Here is a 27,765-nt window from a genome sequence, read left to right on the forward strand (position 1 = left end):
AGCTCAAGTTAAAATGAACACATTTTTTTCTCTGCCTTTGAGTCACTAAGCAATTGCACTTCATCTTACCCTGTTAATCACTGATGGTAACAATACCAGCTAAAATTACCATAATGAAATGACCATATTTTAGTAATACTAACTCCCAGAAAAAACTTCCAAATTCTTTAATTTTTGGAAAAATACTGACCATTATGTAGGTAGAAAGGATACAATGTCAAAGATTACAGACAGGAGTTTATTTGCTTTTAAAATTATTCTAATGTTTGGTATTTTTCCATTGCAAGTAAAGTAATGACCGGAACATTGTAATTATATGAGGTGTTTTAGTTTTTATGACACAGCAATTACATGTTGGAAAAAGCCTTATATATGGAAGAGAAGTATTTATTACATTCTTAAGAAAAATTCTAAAAATATTTTTCTGCTGCTTACTTTAAATAGAGTCAAGTGATATGTGGTAGGAATAAGATAATTTGCAAAGAAGCAAATCTGTGTCTCTTATTCATGCACTTGGTGACAGCCCAATCTGCCGAAATGGCCTAGATGATTGTTTATCTTAAATTATGTCCAGCAATCAGCTTCCTCCAGTAGCTTATAGAGTTCAGTTAAATTAAGTTACCATTGGTTCACAGTACATAAAGAAGATTCACATGAACCCTGACAGGAGCTGAAACCAAAAATACTATGAAATAAAATTATTTTGCTTGACACAGTAGAGAAACACCCGAAGAGCATGTATGTCTTTATGTTCTTTCTAATGAATAGCTGCACTTTGACCAGCTACTAGCAGTAGCTTGCAAAAACACATATTGCTATAAATCCTGAATTTTAAAAACAAACTTTATCTTAATGCCTCATTTCGTACCCACATAAGATAGCTCTACCATTTTTTTCTTCCTGCATATTCAAGAAAATATCAATTAAATAGTAGTTTCCGCATATCTTTCTGACTGGCATGACAAGGATCACCTGAAATGTGGTTAAAGGCATTAGTGTGATTCTGTCACAGGGTAGGTAGACGTCCTTCCAGTATTCCACTGTCAGCTAATTGATACCCAGGTGAGCCTGCTGTTACTATTTCATCCCAAGATGCATGCAAGTGTGTCAGACTGTCAAAGGGTAGAAAAAAATGGTGTTACGTGGTTCTTCAAAAGTTGTTTAACTCTCTCTAATCTTTTACACAGGAAAATAAAAAATGGCTATCCTAATGTCTCCTTTATTATGTGGTGCTAATACCACATAATTTCAAATGCCACATATCCTGTGACACTTGAAAGGTATGCGTAAAGAAATTTGTGTCGCTACAGTAGCATTGGAGGGGAATGTGCAAATGGAAGCAGGCTAGTGAGGGAGAACAGATTATGAAATGCTTATGGAAAGCTCTCAGGAAAATCAAGAGGATTTAGTTGAGGTGAATTTGGTAGAAATTAGAGAAGTTCGTGCACTTTCAAAATGCAATAGAACTTGTATACTTTTTGAGCTTTCCCATGCAATGAAATAACTGTGTAAAAGTGTTATGTAGAAGAATTTCAGATTTCTCTAGGAGAGTTTGAGTTTTACTCACAAAGGAAAGTGGACCAGGTTTGTACAACTCTTTGTAAACCATTTTTGTAGTGTTTTTAGTGATACTATGAAATCCTATTACTGGACTGTTTCATTAGGACTGTGGCTCAAATAGTTTTGGATATTTAGTTATGTTATTGAAGCCACCTAGTTTAAATAACAACTGTGTGCATCCTTGTATAGTGAATACAAACACCTAGACCACATGGGAAGTAGCTTATTCTGTATCTTTGAAAAATGCCTCTTTCATTTAATGTACATGTACATATATATGTAGGTAAAGATAATGTATCTGAGAGGTATTTTGTGGATTTCAGTGGGCCAGTTCATTGTTGTTGATCTGTATTTTTTGAATATTAGAAGAATACAAAGTTATACTAGGTGCATCACTTTTGAGTGGCTAGGGTTGGTTAAAGTGGTTGCTACTCTTGACCAAATTTCTGAACCAAGATCTTATTTTTTGCACTCCAGTCATCACTGTGAATAGCAAGAGTACATAGTATTCTTTTCATGATGCACAGATGGGTATTGCTATTTCACCTGGAATTTTGGTGGGGAAAAATTGGCAATTTATGAAAGTAGAAATACTCATAGTAACAATTTTAACTGAAGGAAGCAATCAAGTTGCATGTTTCTTGCAAAAATGTACTGTATTCTCACCAGTCACTCTTGTCTTGTAATGCTGTGTACTGAAAATTGGACTTTACTAATATGTGATATAAGCTGCTTTCTAGTTACCAGCAGTCAGTAATGTAGCTTCAGTTATTTGGCACTTCTAAAGTCTTTGTCAGACAGATATCAAAGTTCTCTTTCTGTATAATTGACTTAAGATTAGTTCGATCCATTAATATGGACAAAGAGCATTGTTCTCTACTGTACTGCCTCTAAAAAGCAAAAGTCCTAATTTTCCAAGCAAGCCCTTATGTGAGTAAATTGGTATACAAATTGAAAGTAAGTTTATGTTGTTAACATATACCTCTTAAAATCCAATTGCTGCTTAGTCCCAGCTGCCAGATTGCTTAACCCTCTGTACTATTTGCATTTGTATGGCAAAACAATGAAAACAGTTCATTGTTATAAGCTGACTTCCTCAACAAAAGCACATGATTCCTGTTCCTCCTCCCTGCCTTGTCTAACTGAATCATTCATGGACTTGTGTGCCTTAGATGTGCAGAACAGATGGAAATCTGGCTGATTACAAAGGCTGGTAAAGAGTACCTCTGACTCCCTAGGCAGAGACAGTTGTTGAGAGCCACCCTAGCATATCAATACCGGCATCTGGCAAGTATTTTTACATGGAAATATAGGAAGAGCAGTGGAGTTACTGGCTTAGCTACTTGTTTTGCACAATCCATTGGAAACTACAAGTTTCCAATGGATTGTGCAAAGTTCAGGAAATTTGGATTTGTTCTGAAAAAATAATTTGCTAAAACTTGCTTCCATTCAGTTCTAGTTTTTAAAGCAGAAAAAGTCTAGAAAACACAAATGCTAAAGTCTGAGAATTGGAAATCAAGCTGCATAAAAAGCCCTTACAAGAACATCAACAAACCCAAGAGGAGTGGTGTTTATCATCACCTTTTTACACTAATCCTGCTTTGGAATCTCCTTATAGTTTCTGAATATTTGTTTATGCACTGATAGGGATGGTGAATAACTAGTTATTTTAGCAGTCTTCTGTAAATTCTGTAGTAGGAACTGTCCAGCCCACATACTAGAAAGAAAATGCTATATAAACTGTCACACAGAAGGTGATGTTCTCAAAAGTTAGAATCTAAATTTTTCTGCTTATAAATGAAGGTTTCCATATTGTGCTTCCAAATCAGTTCTGCAAAATAATATACCATTTTGGTGATGTTGACATAGGAAGAGGTTGAGAAAACAGCTCTAAAAATAAGTCTTTTTAATTCCCCATTTGAAACTATGTAAGCAGTATTTCTGTAACACCTGTGAGTCACGTTTTTACACTTCCTTTGCCAGAACTGATCTCCAGAGTTATTTACCTTCTGTAGATTTACTTTATTTAAAATGAGTCTGTGCATTTAGAGTAAATCTATATTCTTTTTCTGTGAATGGAAGCAGCTGTACCAGTAGAACCTTCCCAAATGTAGATATGTAAACTGAGCTGTCTATTCACAGCCTAAAATAACTGCAACAGTTATTCAGTAACAGTTACCTGCAACAGTTAATCAGTAAAGTTATATCTATAATTTTAAAAAAAAATAATTTAAATGCTTTGGTTGTGTTTCTTTAAATGTTTCAAAGTGCTTAAGGAACTGCCTGCCCAGAACTTTAAGGGATATTTCAAAAACAAATCCCTTTCGTCAAACAAATGTGGCTTCTCAAAACCTGACACACAGTATGAGATGGAATTTGTTAGATAGATTTGTAACTTATACATTAACATAATTTGGTACATAGATATGTAGTGTGCCATATGCAAGCACATAGCACCTTTAAGCATTTCTGATAGCTTGCCTTTGGGAGACCAAATCAAAATGTAGGTGGCTGCAGTTGTTATTTTACCAGAATTTTAGTTTGTCAGTCTTGCAAAGCATGTAACCAGTGAATTCTGTTTATTAAGAAAACATATGATGACTCCCCTTTATGTATGCAGTTACAAGAATAACAATGTTTATAGTAGACTGGTGTTTGTAAAAAGGAATTGGCTGGGAAAAGATCCATTGTATTTATTCTCTTACTTTCCAAACTGGATTAAAGGTTTTCAGTCTTGTATCTTGAACTTCTACCTGGGCTGTGGAGAAGGATGTGTCAGTGTATCCATCTTCTCCTGTGAACAGGAGAATCTGCAAGACTTGCTGCCTTATTCATTTCTTCAGTGCTACTTGTTGTGCAAGGTCATATTGATTTTCTGTATTAATTCAGTGTGCTGTAGCGTGTGCAGTATTTCTATACTAAAGTGCACTCACTGCCTGTTTAATTGACATATTTTGGCAGTGTCTTTACATCTATTTTTTCATCTTTTTCTTTTAGTTCTCACAGAGCTTTGTAAGTAAAGTTTTTTGAATTATTTGAGAAATACTTAAGAACTCCAGTGTAGCTGATTAAGTTCCAAATGCAGGCTAGTTTTAAACTTAACTAATATGATGACACAATGAACTATTTAGAAACTGGAATAACAGATGGTCAGCAAGTGGGCAAGAGAGGTAAATTGCCTGAGGAATGATTAAAACATTTTCAGCAAAGTCAGTTTTATAAGTACTGAAAGACAGGTGATGCTATATTTAACAGCTTGTGACCTGCCTGCTGCATTTGTCATTGGAGGTTTCTTCTTTCATTGGAATTAGTAGTTTATGTGGGACACAAACACATACATTTACTTGCAGTAGCTTTGTTCCACCTTAAGTCTTAAGTTACCATTTGAAATATATTACTATTAAATCAACTGTGGACAATTTCAGAATAACCTTGATGTGTTAGTTTTTTCTTATCTGTGTTTATTATAGGTAACATGCAATACAAATTTAAGAACTATTCAAAACTCTTTTCTATGTTCTATATCTAATCAATTGTAATGATTATTTATCATTGTTAGATGTTCCAATTTGCATTATGGAATTGTCTTTTTATGCAATCACAGATGCCCCATTTTCAAGTGGGCAGCTGAATGGCAATAAAATACCACAGCTTCTAATACATTTGTCTTCAGATTCATCTGCTTGTAGCATACTAAAGTTGCACAAGATGAAGAACATAAGGTGATATTTTACAATAAAGCCTGCCAGCTGAAGTCATAGTATTTTTAGAATGAAAAACATCTTGTTTACATTTATTATCTGGCCTTTTTGCATTGAAATAGCCAACAAAAAAAGTTCTTAGTACTCTGACTGCACTAGGTTATGTATTTAACTTGTAATTTGAAATATATGAGTTTGTAAGAGATTTTTCATTTTTTTCTTAGATCATTTACTTCAAGGCTCTAAGATTTGCAAATATTATTATTGTTGATTGGTGTGTCAGGACAGAAGGTCTGCATAAAAAAAGTATTAGTAGAAGCAGAGAGTGATTCATAATGACATTTTTGTGTTCCATACTTCATGCATCTGTAACATAGATACAACTTGTTAATCAAAATATCCAGAGGATTTGTTTCAGGCATTCAACTTTGGTAGAATTGATACAGCAAGAAAAAATGTCATTTCTGTTCCATGTAGCATCCTTTTGCAAAAATCTGGTCATAGAAAATATCCCACAGGATAAAAGCTTTTTTGCTGGTGCTTTTCCTTGAAGTACTTGTAATTGTCATTGTCGTCATCATTAATTATTCTTCTTGTACTATAAGGGCTCAGTGAATGAGATCTGGTTGTGCCAGAGAACAGTGGAAGGTGCTTAATCAGAAATCTCAAAGTCTAAATCAGGGTGCATTTTTGCTTGGTTGTTTCAGGAATTTGTGTTACTGAAGAGCAGTGGTTTCTTTCACTAATATCTTCTGTTGCAAATACAACTTTGCCAGGCTGCTTGTTTGTCAGTTCCTCATAGCCATCAGCTGCTGATCTTGGCATGCACAACAGGCAGTGAAAGAATTCTACGGTTTGTTATGAATTTATATTATTGACTCAGTACTTGGACCTGAATGTTCTTCTGGTAGGTGAAGAGCAGCTCACCTTTCTTAATGGAAACATTTCTCAATTTCTTGGAAACCTCAGGAGGTAAAAATTTTTCTTTATTTCCACTGATTGATCTCTTCATCAGGATGTATCTCTATTCCATCTTTGTTGTTCCTCCTGGCAGTAGCATCTCTTTCAAAAGGTTCAAGTTAATCACCAGCATTTTACTGCAAGTAATTGCATTTTAAGATTTCTGCACAGGAGTCAACCTTCTTTTTTGTATTAGTTTTCTCTTTGCTGGTTTTACTATTTGTTTGCAAACATTACATCTTTACTAGATTATTTTTGCTTGTTAATGAGGATGGATGGAGGACTTTATTTTAATAACCCATGCACTTATAGTAAACACATGGAAGAAAAGGGTCACAGTCATAATAAGTTGACTATTAAAAACCTTCTTATCTCTTCTTAACTCTTCTTTTGCCCCCCAGAATTTGATTGAACTTTCAACCCACATTCTTACTTTTCTATGTATGTTAATTTTGAGATGAACATGAGTGTTGGAAATGTTTTAGGCAGACCTCTAAGGAGTCTGGGGAGAGTATGGATCTCTCTGGGGGATCTAAGTAGCCTCTGTAGCTTTTCCAGAGCTGTTGGTGTAGCAGAAAGGATCTGCACAAAAAGATCTGTTGTGGCACTGGGGCAAGAAGTTTTCCAGTGGTAAAATGTAAAGCACCTGTGAAGTAAGGATGCTGTTTGACATCTGGGAAACTATTTACTGAGACACGGCAAGCCACTTGAAAATTACATTTTTAGACTCAAGGGTGGGGCTTTTGCTGGGAATTAAAATAACCTGAAACCATGTGAACAGCACAGTGGTGAAGTGGCAGTGCTAACTGGACCGTTTTTGTCTTCGGATTCATGTAGGTTTGCACGTTGGAACTCTTCTACAAATGCAGCTTCCCCTGGAAATTTGTGGGAATATTGTGTGTTCAGAGAGATACAGGGTTTGAAATCTCAATATTGTATAGATTTTTCCTCTTCATACAGTAAAGCAAAATACCCAGTCAGAAAACCAAGCATGCTTTGGTTGCTCTGCTCTGGTAAGTCTCAGTAAGAACGATTTCAACCTAAAGATCTAATTTCGTATTTTTTTCATAGCTTGGATAAAGGTACAAAAAAGCCTACACTGGCTTTTGTCATTCCATCTGCCGGCTTCCCTGCTTTAAGAGGAAAACAACAAACAAACTAAACAACAACAAACATAACTACAATCTTCCTTTCCAAAATTCCTTACATAGTATATCAACTGAGAACCTATTTCCTTTGAAGCTTTGGTTTTATGTAGATAGTGTTTGGGGAATTACTTTTTTCCCTCATTCAAGTTTTCATTTCTTCAGTACCAGATCAGGACTCACTCAAACTATTACTGAGGGGAAGGGTTAAAATCAAAGAAACAAACTGATTTACAAAGTTTTCTCCTTTTGCTGTGCCTTTATTTTCTCCTCTTAGGAGTAGCAAAGCTGCTACTAATATGCTTTTCCTCTTGAGTGTTATTTGGTATAAACCTAACTACATCAGTATAAATACCTAAAATACATCAGTACTGATGTGTGGATGCTTATTACAAAAATGGATTTTTTTTCCAGTTTTTTTTTTCTCTTTTTGAAATTATTAATCTCTTTTATGACCTTTTTTCACAACTATAAGAAATTTTAACCATATAGATATTGAGTTTCTAGTTTTTTTTCTTTTTTAAATGAGCCAACCAATGAAACTAAAAACACACTGAAAAAACTTCCCAAGCATTACATTTTTACTAATATAGAGATTTGTAGATTCCATTGCTCAGTCAGACAACTTTCTCACCTCAAATGAACCACTCTAAATAAATTTCTTATTTTCATATTTTCTTATTTTATATTCTGTTAGCATATGTTAATGTCAGTAGGTAACTGCAATACCTGATACCTGACTTGGGTGTGTATTTGCTTGTTGGTACAGTAGACGATGTGTTTCTTCTGAGACAAAATTTCACCTGTTGGTAGCATGGCATCTGAGAGCAGGTATTTTTGTGTTGTTACCCAAGCGACAATAACTGGAAAGCCTGAAAAGAGGAGCTGTGATGTAGCAGTCTGAGTCTGCATTAAGTTTTTGACTCTGGCCAGTTGATACTGACTTGGGTAATGGCACAGGCATTTACTTGGGAAAATGAACCTTACAGGTTAACAGTTGAACCCCAAATTTCCTTTTAAAGGTATCTTTGCACACACAAATCAGCACTTGGTGACAGTTCAGTCTGTTGGTGCATGAGCCTTTGCACCACTGCTTAGTGCAGAGGATCTCCAATCGGTGCTTATTTAACTTAAATTTAACTTTGCGTGGCAAATGCCTTCATAACAAACATCTCTCCATTGATTTATAGCCATCGCTGGCTACATCCCATTGTATCCAGTTAGCTGATTGAACATCTGGTAAGCATTGTGTGTTTGAACTAAGCCCTTTACTGTATAAAGCTGGCTCAAGCTTTTCAGGCAAAGATTAGCAACCTTTCCTTGGCAGACTTTTAGCCACTTGCCAAAATAAATGCTTTGCAGGGAGCAAGACATAGATAGAAAATTTGTCTTAAAGACACGTTTATATTGTACTGGAAGAGTTTGTACTTGCTTAAGGAAAACTGTGCTAGGCTGAAAAAGGATTGAAACTTGCATACATACCATGTTCCCAACTGCTGTCGTTCTCTTTTCTATTTATGTAGTAAAAGCTCTGATTTCCATATGTTGGGGTTGGTTTTTTTTAACAAAATCATGCAGGGCCTTTGGAATAGGAAGGTTTAATTTTATCACTGCCTGTGCCTGGTGTGTCTTTTGAAGAAAATGGGATAAATGTATCACATTAAAAGCTATAGTGGTGTTTTCATGCATAAGTGAAACATAAACTAGTAGTAAGTTTTGAAATAGAAATATATTTTTTGAAATCTGTGTGTGGCTAAATATTTCATAATAGAAGACACAACATGGGTGAGTCCAATGCTCACTGTGTATGTACAATGATGTGATGTGGAGAATGCATAATATTAGAGTTGTTTTTTTGGGGGGGAGGAGGGTTGTTGTACTTCATAAAATACATAACCTCTACTCTTAAGATTTGTTAGTGTTTTGCTCTACACTTTTGCTGCTGCAGTAATATGCTCTGAAAAGATATTTTCCCTCTTCACCCTTGTTTTCCAACAATAGTGAAACCTGTTTTATTATTTGGGCAATTGAGGCAAAAGGCCTTGATACAGTCTATTCTGATTAATCAATTAGGAGGTGGATAAATAAGAAAATACACAAATTAAAGACAGGTCTAGCTATGTTCCTGGCTCTTCCATGCATCAATTGGATTATGAAAAATTACTTCTTCAGTGAATATCATGAACCAAATGTCTACTGCCCTCAACATAGCCTGAAAATATACTGCTGTTTTTAAAATATAAATTTTACAGTAGTATAAACAGCTGGAGTGTCAAAAATCTTTGACATGAAAGGTTAAACTAATTGAGCCTTTTCATGAACGCTCTGTATCAGTGGTGGAAAAATTGTTTTGCTACTGTAAAAGGCAGTCTCTGAAATTAAAAATGACTGTGTAAACTTTGTATCACTTGCAAGTAAGAGTTTTTAAAAGGAAGCTGTGAAGTACCCAAAAAGGAAGATTAAGCCCTTTTATTATTTCTCTGAATTTTTAGAAGGGCTATACTAAGGGCAGTATTGCAAGCTGAGATACATACTCTAAGCTCTGCCTATTTTGTCTCTTTTTTTTTTTTTTCATTATATTCTTTAGTTTGCTTTCATTATTTCTGCCATATGTCTTCCATGTATTTATCAAAAAAGTGAATTATATATGATAGATATCAGAAATAATGTAAAATACAGATTTTAATGTGCACTAGCAACGTTAGCAAACAAACTGCCTAATACTTTAGACTTACAGCTATTGCATGCTGTGTAGATACTTGAATTCTTGTATAGTAAGGATGAGCTATATTTCTAAGAAATTATACTTCTGCAACATCTACACACATGGACACATTAAGCTTAAGCTTAGTGTGATAAATGGTCAAATAATATCAGCATCTAGGTCAAAATACTCAACCTGAATAAATCTGAGGAAGTTTAATAACTCCAGTTTGCACCAGCAGGGCTCATTCCTCCAAGACATATAATATTAAAAAAATAAAAAATAATAATAAAAAAACCTTATTTATATTACAGTATTGTAAAGAACACTGAGAACTATTCCTTTTTTACTTCTCTGTTATAATTTCCAAGTCAGTACCTGGAAACTGGGTCTTTCCAGTGAATTTTGAAGCATGTGCTTTTCTTCTTTATTATGCCCAGTGTTTTCAAAAAAGTCTTCAATACAACATTAACATTACCATGAAAGTCTGCTGTGCTGTGAAAGGTGCTATTTAAAGGAAACATCTTCAATTGCCATTCATGAACATTTTGTAGAAGATAAAAGTGACCCAGGGTATTTGTTCACCTCTGCCTAAATATATTGGAAGCAGCTGTACTTCTCCTTTTCAGAATGATCTAGCTGTTTACATTTGCACAGCAATATCCTAAGGCAAGAAAGGAAGAAAGAACTTCTCTTCCTATTTAGACTTCAGAAAAATTAAACTGTGTGAATGTATAATCACTTCTGGACTTAAGTCAGAGTTCTTCAAATCCTAGCTATAATAGGTGTAATATTTAACTATAGTGTGACAAAGACCTGAAACCATCCCACCTTCTGTTTGAAAGAGTGCCCATCTTACAGTCCAGTCCTCCTGGTAATCCTGTGTCAGGACTTTATCTGGGGCTTGGTAAAAATCAGATATCTCCTATGGAACTGTCCTCTCATCTGAAGAGAGGTCAGAATTTTAAGATCAGGTTTAATGCTTTGCCTCAGGGAGTGAGTTCTTAGTTTTACAAAAATAGTCGCTTGCATTTCAGTAAACCAGCAATGCACTGCCATAGGTTCAATTAGCATTATATTTAATATTATATTCAGAAGCAGAGTCCACAAATATTTCAGTGCTTCGTAAATGTCAGCCTAAGAATCACACATCACACCTGCTGAACAGAGAAAATAGGAATAAAAAGGTCTCGTTGGCTGCAAATGCAGGAAGTAAAATTTAAATAGTGGGGAGTTATTTTAATTTTTCAACTACATCAACTTGAGTTTCAATACCTGATTTACTTTGGTTTTAGAACAGCTTGTGGACTAAACAAGTTTTTATTTACTTTTAAATGCTTTAAAGTGTTTTTGAAGAAAAGTAGAGTTAAAGCTTATAAAGAATTCGAAGAGGTTTTTTCTGTAATTCATTTGTGTAGTTGTAGCAGATTTTGTGAATATCCACAGTAGCAGATGTTTGTTTTGGAGCATGCAGTTTTTGTGTGCTCAGAGTTTTTGGAGTGAACAGAAATATTTAGTTATTACATTAAATACACTTTGAGACTCGTACAGATCCAATACTTCAGGCAAAATAATATTAATGCTAAATATTAATAAAAATGATGAACCCATTTTATAATAAGGTTTTTGAGTCTGGGATTGTCTTATTAAACCCCATAACTGGAGTGATTTGTACATCTGCCATCCTGACTTTGGACAAGGTTCTTCAGTGCATTATCAAACATCTCTAGAAAAACTGGAGTATCTGTGTCTATTGTGCTGCAAGGCTAATGTAAGTGGAAGCATTCCTTTAAAAAAAGAGCTTTATAAAGACTGGAAAAGGACTTGAGATTTGCATTTATATCTTCTTTTGAGTTAACTGTGCAGTCTTTATTGAAAGACTAGAAAATACACTTGGTGATGTAATGAACTTGCAGTTAATAAAATGTATTTATCCCTGTTTCAGAATATTAAATTCTTAGGTTGGGGGAGGGGGTTATATGTTTCAAGGATTCATTATTAAAATCTTTTTGCTGGCTGTAGTTACTAAATTATAGTCAGGTCCTTTTTCAAAATCCTTTCTTGGAGCATTTTACTGAATATTATACTTTATGTACAAATGCATGAGTTATTAGTCAGTAGTTAAACTTCTAAATTTGACAGTGGCAAATTGACCATTAACAAAAAATAGTTTTGGTGTTTTCTTTCCTGAATGTGTGGTGGTGTACTGGATTTCAAATCTGATTTTAAATTATCAAAATCAAAGCAAAACAGAGGCTGACTCAAGTAGTGCCAGGGGAGATTTAGGTTGGATATCGCAAAGAATTTGTACGTCAAAATATGGTGCCCATGAAAGTGGTTGAGACACCATCCCTGGAGGTATTCAGAAGACCTGTAGATGTGGCACTTAAGGACATGGTTTAGTGGTGGACTTGGCAACGCTGGATTAGTGATTGGACAGCGTCTTAAAGGTATTTTCCAATCTAAATGATTCTATGATTTTATGAAGGCTCTACTAACTAATGATTTCAGGATTTGAAGATTAAAATTCTTTAATTATGGTTTGTTTTGGTTTGTGTTTTTTGTTTTAAATAATCACTTTCATTCCAGGTCTTTATTATTAGAGAGCATTCTTCATGGTTTGGGAAAGTCAGACATTTCTGTAAGTTTTTAACTTATATAGGAAATATTTGATTTAGTCATGTAGTCTTTGTGGGATACAATCAGTACGAGAACTTAAATTTCTTGTTTTGTTAAGATAGTGCTTTGGGGGGTTTGATAGTGTCATTTCAGAAGACTGTATACCTCACTAAAAGTTATTTAGCTTTCCTTAGGTAGATTAAGCATTTCCCTTATCTGTGCTTCAGTGTTTGACTAAGTTATGTAAGAAAATCCTATGTTGTTCAAGTACTTTTTCTAGTTTTTTGACTGGGGAGGGAGACTTCATATGTGCAGTTATATCTTGTTTGATGTCTTCTCCAAAGGAGCTTACAGAGTTTCCACCAGGATAGCCAAGCCATTTGCCACATTAGGATGTGGTCCAGCTTTTCATGTTTCTGTTTCTTTGCACCATTAATTACCGCTTTGTAATGCTATATTGCACCAGAAAGGCTGACTTGGGCTATGAGCTGTTAAATAGCATGAGCCCATGTTCCTCTTTTTTTTTCCTGGATCTCAGCATGCATCATTGGAGCTCTTGCCACTGACTGGGCAGATCACTTGAGTTGTCAGGGACAGCGTTTTCTGACAAACTGAGAATAGGAACTAGGTGAAATATTTGGAGTAGGGAATACAAATATCTTTCTTCTATGACAGTTTAGCTACACAGAACTATGGAAAACATTGGAGAGTATTTAATTTCATTGCTTCTGCCTTTGGAGGAAACTAATTTACAAATAACCTTGTGAAAAGCTGGTGCAGTGAACACTGTCCAATACATTCTACACAGTTTCTCTGTAGTGTTAATATTTATTTTTCTAGGGCACAAGACTCCTGATTCCTAATTCAGAACATAGTAAGAGAAGTCAAAGCAATTTTCCTTTGCTGTGTATATGGCAGACACACAGGCTATAAAAGTAGAAACTGAGAACTTGCATCTTAATTTCTTTGCTCAAACTCTTTTAACCATATAAAGTATTAAAATTGAACTATCATGTTACCAAATTCTTTTTCTGAGTCATGAATACTAGATGCTGTTGAAGTCACAGCTACCATCACTCAGAGTTGTATTTACATGATAGTTTCATACTGATTCCTTCTAACAATACAGCTACTGCCAACATTACTGGTATTGAAGGACTGCATGAAAGACTTAAAGAGGATTGGATTTGCTATAGCACAGTTGAGACTGAAATTGTTGTAGCATTTCTGGTCTGAACAGTTTGGATAGCATGAGGCACACAGTATTTCTTCTATGATTGTAATAAAGGCAGCCCAGTTCAACTGAAAAAAATTTACATCAATAAGATAGTTGGAAGACAACATGGAAAGAATCCAACCTTCCAATTTCATACCTACTTTAGAGAGACTAAGAAAAGAATCTGTCTTTTAAACATCTGGAACATATTTCTTCAGTTTTATGGTATTGATGTTGGGTTTTCTTTTATTCATTCTTCTTTTCTCTGTTTCTGGGAGACATATGGTTGGGGTTTTTAATTAGTTAGAAAATGGAAGTTTCTGTTAAGGATTATTCAGAATAAAGTTAAATAACACTATTGTTAAATTCAGTAGGATCTAAATTTTATTACTAGTTTCCTATTTTTATAGAACCAACTAAGTATTTTCCTTCTTTTCCTGTGTAGTCCTTCCTCAAATAACAGCTGAAGATGGAGTTCAGTTGGTATACATTAATCACAGATAAGCTGAACATGAATGTGCTGTTAAAGATTATGTAGTTCCAGTTTAAAAAGATCATTGTAGTGTTCTCTTTTTGGAAATTTGCTGCTACTTTTGCATAGCTGTGCAAGCAGTAGCATTTCAGAAGGTAGTTTTCTAAGAAACAAAGGGCACAAAACCTCAGTATTTTTGAAGAAAACTTTTTAAATTATTTTTAAAGACATTTTTATTTCTTTTTTCACTTGGTTATTATTGTTGGTGGCTCCTTCCACTAAAGCCAATAGAGAAGTTGGAGTTAGGCAAATGGTCTCTTGAAGCAAACGCCTATCCGTAGAAATTAGTGTCACTATAAGGCTTTTTTCCCCTTATATTCCTTAATTTACTTGAGATACAGCCACGTAACTCATATAGGTTCTTCTGGAAATCCCACCTGTTGTCTGTCCCTGTAGGCACTAAAGTCTTAATAATCTGTCCTATACTTCTTTGTGTGGGGCTTGATTATGCACAGCTCTTGGTACCAGTGCATACAAGTAGTGTCTTCTCTAGCTAAATCAAACAAAGCTTGTTTTATGCCTTGTTACAATGGGAGGAAAACAGCAGACTACCATAAATCACACTGTATGAATTTGGAGCTAAAAATCAAAGTCAAACTTCTTTTTCGCCTTGTTACTGTGAGGTTGGATTGTATTCATTATCTTGCTGACTGGCCTGTAACTGTCTTCCCTTGCTTCCTGCTGAGCAGCTTATCCCAGCCCCAAGTGCGTTGCTTCCCCTTCCATTTCCTGCCAGCTTCGCCTCCAGAAGTGCAGGCAGGCCAAAATCTGAAATCCCTGCCCTGACAAAACTGATTCTTACTTGGCTATCAGTATTTGGAGCTGTAATTTCCTGTAAATCCTTCCTTGCTTGGCTCTTTAAAGTTTGCTATAGTTAGGATAAGTAAAAGTACTTACATAGATGACAGAATCAGTTGAGCAGCAAAATGGATTTTCCTCTTTGGTTTGTTTTGGAAAGACCACTGAAATATGTAATTGCTCTGGGGAGAAGTCATGACGTTTCTATGGCAAAGAGACTGTGGCTGTCTATTATTTGGAGTTGACCCTTAGCAGGAAAAAAAATCATTGCAAATTGTAATGTTTGTGTTTTTATTACAAGTTCTAGGGATAAATTTGCCTTCATGTAGAAATAATGATGTATGGAACTGCCAATCCAAAAGACCACTTGTATATTTTGATTTTGAGAGGATAAACAGAATCCATAGGAAAAACATACTAAACAGGAGATACTGTTGTTAAAAGATCACTCAATTACAAAACCAAAATTAATCTTAACATTTTAAATATGAAGAAAATTTAGACTAAACTGTTTTCATCAGTCAAAAATCATATGTGTATATACAAGCATGCATATATATGTATTTTTGTAATTTAAAGAAATGCTTTATTACTGAAAAACCTCTCGTGAGCGCCTGGAAAATGTTAGAGACATTGTGTCAGAAAAATGAGGAGTCCTCATTTTTAAAACCATCCTTATGTTTTTATCAAGCATATTAATAATTTATAATGGTTGGAACTATATTAGGATATTTATTAGTACTGATTAAACATATATTTTTTTATGTTCAAATGACCAAGTAACCTGCAGTTTTAAGTCTAGATTATAATTTTGCCTGTTTGGAATATTCCTAGGTAGAATAAATTTTAACAGTTAAGTAGAAGGTGCTACTGTACATGAAATATCCAGTTACTAATTTAGTTGGCTTCAGGTGGTCTCTCCTAAATATCAGGACAAATCCCAGAATTTCACTTGGCACCTAGTTTCCTCCATCAGATTAATTTTCTTTTGAATGAAAAAAAACCTAAGCAACCTATGTCCATCATGTGTTTCCATCACAGCTAGTGACAAACATCAAAACTGAGTGCTTCCTTTATTTAATATTGTCTGTCTCAAGACAGATACAGCAAAATATTTAAATACCTTGCCTAAGAACAACTCTGTTTTGTAAGACTTGCTTTTGCTTCCTATTTCTGCTTATGGCCTAGTGGTACATTTTATGTTCCTTGTGGCAAAAGCACAGAAATGCTTGTTTGAAAACTAAATAAGAAGTCAAAGCAAATTTTTAACTGTTTCTGCAAGTAAGGAGTATGAAAATCTTGCTAAAATTTAAGCAGACACTTGACTATGCAGCAAAACATAACGTAAGGTGTTTTCAGTGTTTTATCATCATCTCTTATTTGAGGTATGAAAAAACCTGGTGTTACAAAGAAGTTGCAGGACAATAGGTTATGTATTTTAGAATTACAATCTTGATACCATGGTCTAATTACTTCTGCTGTTATTGTTGTCATTTATATGGAAAGTAGCCAAGGCTTCCTCTGCATGGCAATAATTGCATTTATATGATATTTCTTATCATCATGATACACTTTATATATTGCTTAAGCTTTAGATCTTTAGAAAATCCGGTTTTATGTGTTCAGCGACACTGCCAGACTGGGAGGATTACGGGCTTGTGGGCTGGTCAGTGAATGCAGAACCCTGGAAGCTTCCTCAGCAAGAAAGTGTTTATGACTTTGGACAAGTCATCAATTTACCACACATCTCAATTCTATTTGTATGTAAGCACACTTATTAAATAGGGCTGCCACAGGGATAAAATAAGTAGAAAATTGATTAAGCACCTAGGGCTGTAAAGAGACTCTAGAGCATGTTGGAATAGAGATTGTCATGATGCCCATGGTAGGAGCCTGAACTTGGACAGTCAGGTGTTGTAAAGAAAAAGATGACATAAAAGTAATGGATACATCTGTGCCAAATAATACATGACAAAAGTCTTTTAAGTCCTTCTTCTTAACAAGAAGGAGCCTTTCTGATTCTGGAGGAAAATATAATTAGAAATGTTGATATTTCTATCTCTTTTTACAGTGCAGTACTTCAGAGCCTCCAGCTAGTAGCAAGTTCTTTATATTTGCCTTAGGCCATCCAGCTATGGCAGATTATGAGGCAGATTTTTTTGGGAACTGGGTATTGGAGGTTGGGTTCAGCTCTATAAAGGAGGGGTATCAAATGTTCTGTCAAATCAAAAGCCAGAATAATATTAGAGTGCAATAATTTTAAAAGGCAAATTTTTGGATTTGCACACATAGATGGATATACCTCAAATTGTTCTGTCAGTTTAGAGGAAAAGCTGCTGGTGCAGATTCTGATTGGCTCTGCTATTCTAACCTGTCAGCTGCTGCTGAAGGCCATGAGAAAGATCTGCAACATAGGGTTTTCCCACAGGATCAGCCCTAGGCAGTCTTTTTTGTGTTTCTATTAGCACTTCATCACTTCAGAGATGCAGAGGAACCCACGGTGTGCTTCACCTATGACCTCCTTGAGAAGAAAATCAAGTTTGGGTAATAAAGCCATGCAATAATATTGACATGGAAGTGATTCATTTTAAAACTATTAAATTATGACTGAACCTCTTTTCAGAATTGAGAGCCATTTATGGAGGGCAAGTGAGGATTGCTGATGTACAGGTTGCAAATGAAATACTTTATCCTGTGTCTCATCTGTGTGACACAAATAAGGAAAAAGCAACAGTTTAATGAAAGGGTGCAAATTTTAATTTATTTTTATAAAATATTCCACATTATGGTTTTAGCGTAGAGTATCAAATTAGCTCTGATTGGCCAAGTCTTTTATCCATGTGCTAGTCACTGTAATGGAAAATATGGACGGTCAAATTTTCATACTGAATTACCTGGAAACTCCTGGAAGAAGAGAGTAATTGAATGTGAAAACAGCTGAAACATCTTTTAAAGCTACAGAGGTTTATGTCAGAAACAGGCAAACTAGTTGGAGGAGTTTGTTTTGCTCTTGTTACTCAGAATTTATACACTTGATGTTCAGTTCAATGTATTTCAACGTAATGCTTTTACCTGAACAAAGTTTCATTCAGTAATAGTAGATGGAATAGATTTTGATTTGTAATTGATTAACTGTCTTAATGTGTTTGCATCACTTGAAAAATGCACTAGAACAAGCAGAAGCTCAATATTGCTCCAAGTCATTTTCCAGGCATCTGTGTTTCAGTGGCTGGATGGCATTTAAGGTAACTTTGCGATGTAACGGATGCTGATTTCATCCTATATTGCTGTCATGCTAATGACTAATGCTGCTGATAAAAGGCAGTTGAGCATGTGCCTGGGGCATGGAAAACTGACTCTCTGGGGTGAACTGTACCACCATGTCAGTGTTGTTCGTTGTTCGGATGCATGGATTCCATCACGGCTCTGTGTTTTCTCTTTAAATAGTCCTTGCTTTTATGCAGGTCTCTGCTCTGATTTACGGCAAAATTCTTGTATCTCTGATGCTATTAAATTGCAATCAGTGCTGTAGAAAAAAGCAAAATTTTAAAGTTTTAAAAAATAATCTCTGCTTTTGATATTGAGGGAATAATACTTGGGCGGCCTGTGTCAAATTAGCTGGTGGTCAAAATCTATTTCCTCATGGATGCATCAAAACCAAACAATTAAAAAAAAACCTCCATTATAAACAACACTCTTGCTGATACATTCAGCATGGAACAAAAACTGAGCCATGAAGGAATGAAATCCCCCACATCCATAGTGGTAGAGGAAAATTGAGTTTTCTGTGTTATTTTGTTACTGGATTTCATAACGAACATATAAAATATCATTTTAGATGGGACCTTCATCCACTCTTTACTCATTTCTGAGCAAGTACAGGAAGCCATAGAAAGTTTTATTTACATATTGACTTACTACCTTGAAATATAATTTCTCTGTGTCTTACCTGTTGGCATGCAATATACTTAAATCTAACGGAATTTCTTGCCTTAGCCCTTACTTATTAAATTTAGTAAATCTCATATGACTTGTAATTCTGTGTATGAGATTGTATTTTTATAGTTCACAGTGTTCCTCACTGTCAATCAAAATAAGGAAAAGGAGAAAATGAGGCAGAGAACCCACTCACTAACACTATCTGCTGTTGGGTGTGGCTGAGGAAATCCACATACTGGTTGATGACAGCCAAATAATTAATTAGCTTCTTGGTGAGATAATTGAAAATTCTTATGCACTGTGCCATTAGTTTTAGCCAACTGCATATAAATATAAGTGGAAAAGATGTGATTGTTTATTAGTGGTATCTGGAGATAAGCCTATCATTTTCTTCTTCCAATATGACACATGTTCTTTAAGAAACAGGAGAATGCAGCCATGATCATTTTTATTTTGCTTATGTCTGTCTATAGTGACTTTTAAAAAAATTATGTAAGAAACGTACGTCCTGTATTAAACAATAGGCTTCCATTATTCCTGTTGAGTTACTGCTTAATTTACCTTGGATACAGTTAAGAATAGGACAATACAATCCTTAAGCCCCTAGATGGGATCTTTATCTAAGCCTATTAAGATGTCTAGGAATTCAGCAGATGGTCTCACCTCAGGGTCTACAGCATTTCATGCTACTTGATGCTGCTGCTTTTAGAGACACCTCTCTGGACAACTGTACAGAAACAGCTGTGCAGCAATAGGGCAGAACACAAACTATTCACCCAAGCCTTTGTATCTGCCATTGTTTTATGAATGTTTCACAATTTGTGTTTGTGGAAGATGAGGATTCTCTGTACGTCAGTAGTTTCTCAGTGCTGTACACCCCTCTTGTGTTTGTCTGAGAGCTTTTCTGTCTCACTCTTTCATATGCAATAACACTCCAGTGCTCAGCTGATTGCCGAGCCTATTAACCCAGTGGAGTTTCTTGTTGGAGGATGTTTTACTTTAAACAAACCATTCATGTTTCTGCTTCTGTTGTTTCCCAGTATTCTGCAAACCAGGAATCAGGAACGGGAGGAGCCCTAGCTGAGCAGTCATGTAGTTGAAAGCTGCAGGCTTCCTCTTGGCTCTCTGCAAAACCACTTTTATAAGTACAGTGCAAGATGTTCTAGTGCAGTTTGACTGACACCTTTCCCTGTGCATCTTCAGGAAGGATCACTGTGGTAAAACTTAATAAAATTATTTATCAGCATGTTGCAATGTTTGCTGTCCTAACCAAAGACATTCTTGATGACAGTGAAATGCAGCAATAGTAAAAGTGGAAACATAGCGTTGCAGGCTTTATCAGCAGATGCAGGTCCTTTAAAAGTTTATTCTGTCCTTCTCATTTGTATCTTTGTTTTATATTTCAGTTTCAGAAATGTGTCATTTCTTTAGGCTTACCTTTAATCATACACAAGCTGTGGCTAAAAACAATATTTTCTTGTCTTCTTTTTTTTCCTGTGCAGAACACTTTTCTGTGTGCAATAACTTATAAAAAGAAATAAAAATGCTGAGAAAATCAGATCCTGTTGATGTAGCTAAATGTTTTATTTCAAATAGTCATCCTGCAAAGATGAGGTTTAGTAGAGAGAGGATTCTAGTATTCAAGGCAAAGGAACATCTGCAGGTGCATCTGGAGGAAACACTTGGATCCTGTGTGTTGTGCTGTTTTTACTGGGCTGTTATTATTGGTCACTGAAAGGCAAGTTGCCAAAACTGGACAGGAAAAACTTTTTTTTTCCCTTTCTGTGAGAGTTTTTTTGGCAAAAAATTATTTTGCATGGAAGCCTCTGAAAATAATGCAGTTTTGTAAAAAAAATTATTTCCCATCCTCTCCCAGCCTTTTTTCCAAAAGAATTTTGGAGTAATCCTGGCTAAACCTAGTGTGTGACTTTTTGAACTGAATTTGTTATAAATAGGTGTTTCCACCCAGCTTTGCATTTTGACAAAAGAACTTCTGAGCAGAAACTTCCTGGTTTTTCAGGCAGTACTTTTCTAAATATAGGACCTCTTAAAGGAGATCTAAAAATGCTTCATGCTCAGGTACTTACTATTCAAAACCTTATTCAAAAACTTATGATAGTTCATTAAAACTTGAGAGATGGATTGGAAAAAAATTTCCATGCAAAGTCCATGTTGTCTGTGCCTCCTGCATCTCAAGGTTTTTAGCATGTTATTCCTTCATGCCATAGCACACACTCCCCTTGAAAACAGCTTCAAAGCTGTTTCATTTTTCTGTGTCTGTGTCTCTTCTTCCTAATGAAGACTATACTGTTCCTTCAGGCAATCTGTTGGCTTACTTCAAATGTGATAGAGCAAGTGAAGTGTCAAAAGTCATATGCTCATACAACCTCAGTAAAAAATAAACAGCTTAGTGGAGAAGGGAGGACTTTTATTGAAGATTCAGGAGTGCTTGGGGACCATTCATATCAAACTGGTAGGAAAGCAGTCTTTGGTAATTACAGTTTTCACAAAAGCACTTTTACCTGTCATGGGCATCTCCATTTATTTCATCTGCTGTTTTTCAAGCTTTTTTTTTTTTTTTTTTTTCCTTAGAGGCACTACTGAAAAAATGCTCCTTACTTTGACCAAAACTCTGTCGAAACAAATGTTATTTTAAAGCTTAGGCTATTCCTAATCATCCCCCTCTGTGCACCATGCAGTTGCTGATTCATCAGTTTTCTACTGGACATAGATCTGCTGGTAGACAGTTTGCCCCTTTGTCTGTAGCCTGAAGCTACGCTTGTATCCCTATGAACGCACTTGGGGCCTGAGAGACCTAGTAGAGTGAGAGTTCACTGAACTGAGAACACATATTTCAGTGTAATAGTCCAGTCTTTGACACTGAATGATCCACCACCCCCATCTCTCACATAAAGTCTGTAAATTTATCATTTCTCATGATATATGAGTATCTGATCTCTACTTGTCATTCGTATCAGAAGACGAGTGAGAGCTCTGGGATGCAGCTACATTGCTAAGACTTTGACCTGTCCATCTCATGAAGAAAAAAATAATCTGCATGGAAAAAAATCCATCAGTTCTTCTGTGGAGCATCCAACCAACAACATCATCATACCTGTCCTTTAAATTTTCAGCCTTGAGGGGGTTTAAGATCATATTTTATTGAAGCTTAGCTGATTTCTCTCTTTTTAACAGTATTTTTTACTTTGGTACCTGTGTATTGTAACTAAAAAAACCAAATCTTTGAAATGGGATTGAATTTCTGTGGTAGTCTTTCAGATTGGGAGCAATAGGATTATCACAATATTCAACTAATTGATCAAATTAATGTATACTGAAAAGTATCCATGCAAAGTTAATTTCTTTCAATCAGATTCTTTGTGCTGGTTTCACAATTGTGATGACTGCACAGTCTCATCAGAATTTACAGGATTCCTATTACTATTTTGATTAAACTTTTTCTTTTTAACAACTCCTTTATTGAAAGGACAAAAGGATCTCGGTATGTGAAAACTGTGTAATACTAAAGGTACAGGATAAATTTATACTATATCACTAAGCTTAAGTTCTAATGCTGATTGTTATATTTGACTCTATAGGTTTTTGTGCAAAAACAGTATCTGGTTTTAGGTGGATGGAAGGATTTGGTAATACAGTTAATTTTTCAAAGTCCGTTTTTGCTATTGGAAGAGTTTCCACAGATCCTGTTCAGTTTCACACTGACCCTCATGGCTCAGTTTTGACCTTGGCAGCTCCTGGCTGTTGTGCTTCTCTAGGCAGAATTTTAGAACTGAACCTTGAAACTTGATCTTACAGGTGTTCAGCACCTCTAAAAGGGCTGAAACACAGAATTAATGTTTCAGGCTGTTCAGGTTTGTGGAACAGGACTTAGGTTTGTCATCAGGTGCCTTTGTTCCTTCTGTCTGATACATGGTTTCCCAGAGAGAGGAATAAAGTTAAGAGTTACGGGTTGGTCAGTGACTGACTCTTTAAATAAAACAACCACAACAGCAGTCATCATCACCAGGGTCAAACTGGAGTGGCAATTTTTACTGTATCTTGAAATATACTGAACTGTCTCTTGATTCCTATTAGTGCCATTTGTATAGTGTATATGTCTTGCTTTTGTTCTGCTGGCATTCATGGAGCATCTGAAAGATGTCAGGGAGGCTGATAGGCTTTTAGCAGGTGCAAAATCAAGTCTGGCAACTTCATAAAAGCTACAGGGTTTTTGCAGCATTTACATTGCAGATTCCCAAACACTTGGAGCCTTTCTGCCCAAGGGTATGGTAGTCTCTGTAGCAGATGCAGTGGAGGTTTATATTTAGAATTAAACATGGCAGCCATTTAAGATTTTTATTGTACATGTGTGATGTAAGTGAAGTACCCTGAAATGTTAGATAGTATTGGTAGAATGGATAATCAATTAATAGGCTTGCCTAACTATGTGGGGGAGGGGAAAAGACTAATAATTGTAACTTAGAAAAAACAATGTGAAGACCTCCATTTGAAGGCAAATTAATAGACTGTATTTGCCTTTCCGACTCATGGGGTTAGATGTGAGTCCTTTCAGAGTGAATAGCTCCTATCTTTGTCTGATCGCTTTTCCAAGGCAGCCCTGTTTAGAAGGCAATGCATAGTTGTGCTGCATAGTCATGGTCTGCTCTTTCCTCCCTTGGACCAGCTTCAAGGGCAAGGTCCCAACCTCTCCCTGTCTAGAGCTGCTAATTTGTTCAGTCCTCTGTGACTCAGGCTCCAGCATGTGCTGAAGGTTTACCTACAAACTCTCCACATTCTCTCAGCAAAGTGCTTGTTATCTACCAGAGACTGAGATAAGGATATTGGAATTCTTTGGTTTATATACATAAATGTTCTTGAATATAAGTGTGAACAGTGACCATAATGTGATAAATAGCTAAAATATCTATATTAGTTACATTTGGGAAATTAATTTTTGCAGGTCTGTAAATACAAGCTGCCATTTTACATGTGTAAATGCTCTTCTAAATACTAACTGTATACATCTAAATACTGACTGAGGGTTTAGAGTTTTGAATTCATGTAATTTGTGTTCTTTATGCTTGCTTTCTAATTAGTTCTACCTTTGTAAGTTTTGCAATGTTAGGTTTATGCTGACAGAGTTGCTACTTGGCAGAGATTTCAGCTGTGAAACAGAGTGAGAGTATGTGCTTGGAATTTTTAATTTTGGTTCCCTGTCTGGAGAAAAATGTTGTCATTTTAGATCATGTGGCTTAAGAAATAGAAATTTATGAATGAGGATAAAATTTACTGGTTTTGGCCATGTCAAAATCTGTATTTTGGTTTGTATCATGTTTAGGGCCATTTCAGCTAATTCTGAAGAAACTAGCTATAGTACTGCATAAAATAGGCCAAGCACAACTCCAGTCTTGATCCATCTTTACATAGGAAGAATTGCAGATGTAGCAAAAGTAAAACCTGAATGGGATGCCTGTGTTCTGCTGTGTTTTTTTCCTCTAAGGATGAAAATGCTACAGACGTCATGTTTTAAATCAAGGAGATCAGCTATAGATTCACTCCATAACATGCACAGAGAGAATAATCTATTGTTTCTATTTTCTGACTATGGCTGACATTTCTTTCTTCAGGCTTCTCATTTTAATTGATTTCAGATTGATTAAAATGTATCATCTTTTCAAGATACTAAGTTTTTCAATTACATATGTGTATGGGAAATGTAGCTCTAAATTAGTGGAAATACATGAAGTTTATATTGCGGTTGTATTAATTTTCAGTGGAGAAGATTAAAAGCAAGGTGATCAAAAGATGTTCTGCTGTAAGACACAAGTCCAAAACCAGTGTGTGACTGTATTGAAAAAGTCTTTAACTGGATGTTCACAATAAAGAACAGAATAATGTGTTAATCTTGTATGTAAATATTTGTAATATTTGTAATAAATTATTTTGGGAGCCTCAAATTGTATTTCAGAAATCAGAATTCAAATGAAAACTTTGTTTTCTGACAGAGAAACATTATTTAAGAGTGCAGAAGAGAACCAGCCTGACAGTTATTGTAACTTTGACACAAATAGTAATTGATCCAGAAGAAATTATTAGGAGAAGATTGGGGGGTGGTGCATGGACATGACCTGAAAAAGTACTAATTTTTTCCCATCTGGATTTAATCACATGTAGTTGGCAGAAAACATATCAATAATATTTTCATAGTTAACTATAATGGAGTGTCTGCAGTTGTACCAATAATATTTTACGAAAGAATTCTTGAATCCAGATACTAGTTTCTGAGTTACAGATACTTTATTTAAAATTTTAAAAAAAGAAAATCCGAGTGATACTGTATTCACCTCCTTTCTAGGTCATTCTTTCTTGTAGGTTTGTTTTGGGGTTTTTTTAGTTTAACATATTATTCCTAATTCTTACTCTAAAATTTATCTAACTTTTATTTTTACTCTTTCCATTTCTTAACATATGAGTGTTGTCATTCTTAACATATGAGTGTTGTCATTTTGTGCCTGTGTTTCTATTTGAGTTCTTAATGAATATTATTCATCCAGAAAAGGTTAGGTTTTGAGACTAAAAGATAAATTCACACTGTAGTTGCCCCATTTTATTCTTATCTTTACAAAGAAGAATGCTTGCCACTAATAATGTTGGACATATGAAGCAGTAAAATATTTGCTATTAGAAACTGTTTGCAAAATGCCTTTGGTACCTTGGTGCTGATAAACTGAATAGATTTTGTTTGCAGAATCACCATGACATTGAAAGATGTTATATAACCACCACAATTTTGGTTAGCAGAAACTCAATATTGTGTAAATATCACAATAACCCAGCTGACTGCAGCAGGAGGTTATAGCACAATCAGATTGATTTTCTATAATGAATGCTAGTAATGATCAGTTAATATTAACTACTTCTTTCTGCTGTGTGATAACAAGGGCTCCTGTTAAGTAGAGGATAATGTGACAGAGCTTTTAGGGTTGTGTGGCATCTCATACAGGCGTGGAAAAAGCTCATCCTGTCAGAGGATCATAATTTAAAGATCCTGTGGTGGATTTTGTTCTGCTCTGCTTGCTCTTGTGTGGGTACCAATATCTCAAAACATTTTGAGCAAGCATCTAGATAAGTCACAAAAGCAGAATTGCTTCAGAGGTCACGATGACTTTGCATAATGAGTCCATTAGATGCAGTAATCAATATCAAACCCTTGGATCTTATGAATATTGATGAAGCAATTGTAGCGATGAGGTAGATGGGGAATTGAGATGCATTTTGGCATAATCAGAGAAACATTTAATGGCCTAGGTAGATTATGGCTCACAACATTTTAGATCTAAGTTTCATTAATAATGGAAAAGCCATTATGGCATTTGCAGTGGGAAAAAACTGTACATGGCTTGTGTTGGACACTAAAGACAGTGGTGTCACTCCACTGTTTGAAAAAACAATGGTAAAAATCCGCTGGTATAAACAGTGGAATTCCTCACAAAGTGAGGAATTATGTCACCTTTTCATTTTTTCTTTGAATTGTTTTTGTGCTTTTCTTTTTTTCAATAGGTTAGTTGGTTTTGTTTTTTTCTTTGTCCCAACGATTCCCTCTTTTCTATAGAGGAAAAAGATTCTGGAACTTTTTTGAGCAGTCATGAGCATTAAGCTGATTTTTGCATGGGCTCACAGTTGTGTGCCACTTCACCCTTCTGTCCTGGGCTTAGTGCAATGGCTTCATCCCTCTGAGTCCTGTAAGCAGCACAAAAACTTCTGAAAATATATCCCTGCTGATAGCTTACATGCAAGTAAGCTATCAGCAGTGGCTGAAATATGTTGCACTGGTATTACAGAGTTTGTAAGCACAAGCGCTTGTAGCTGGATTATACAATCAATCATCTGATCTGCAGCCCAGCTCTCAGTCTGCAGAATAGAGCAAACAAAAATTTCTTACCTTGCAAAGGTTGAGCTGAACATGCGTCAGTAGATAACGGGAAACATATGGAGACTGAGGTCAGTTCAGGCCTTGTCCTGAGTGTGGGACAAATCAGTCAGATGAAAGAAGATAAGGGGAAAGATGCAGAAAATGTAAAGAGTGGAAGTTGATGCCTTATAAAGAGGATAGGACAGGATGACATTTTAAGTGAAAAGCTCTGGCCTATGAAAGGAGAGTGTGCAATTTTCATTTCATGCTCTTTTGCCTGTGTAAGCAGCTGACACAGTGTTGGAGGACACAGCCTTTCTCATTCGCCAGTGCGAATGGATGGCTCTGACTTGAAAGTCTGTGTAAAACTTGGTTCAATCAGCAACTCTCTCAAGTCATAATAGAAAATCCTGAGACTCAATTTTTATTTTATCATTTATTTAAGAAAACAAGTATGCAGAGCAAGTAGGATTTTTTACATAAAAATTGAGGGGTAACTTCAAGGTTGCATTTTTTACTTGGGTAAAGCACACAGGTTCTAATGTGGTAGAAGAAAATGTGATTAATGCACACAGCATGTGCATAGAGGGCCAAATACAGTTAGAGTGACAAAAAAGTTATGTTGACAGAGGATATTTCAAAAAATAGATTTCCAGGTAGTAATAAGTGCATTTAGCTG

At 35.5% G+C, this 27,765-nt stretch overlaps 1 protein-coding gene across 2 annotated transcripts in view; it reads left to right on the forward strand.

The window, feature by feature from the left end:
• Positions 1-27,765, forward strand: part of PRKCE (protein kinase C epsilon) — a 288,985-nt gene that overhangs the window by 100,016 nt on the left and 161,204 nt on the right. The window lies entirely within an intron of this gene.

This window comes from Parus major, chromosome 3 (genome assembly GCF_001522545.3).
Source record: "Parus major isolate Abel chromosome 3, Parus_major1.1, whole genome shotgun sequence".
NCBI classification, from domain to species: domain Eukaryota; kingdom Metazoa; phylum Chordata; class Aves; order Passeriformes; family Paridae; genus Parus; species Parus major.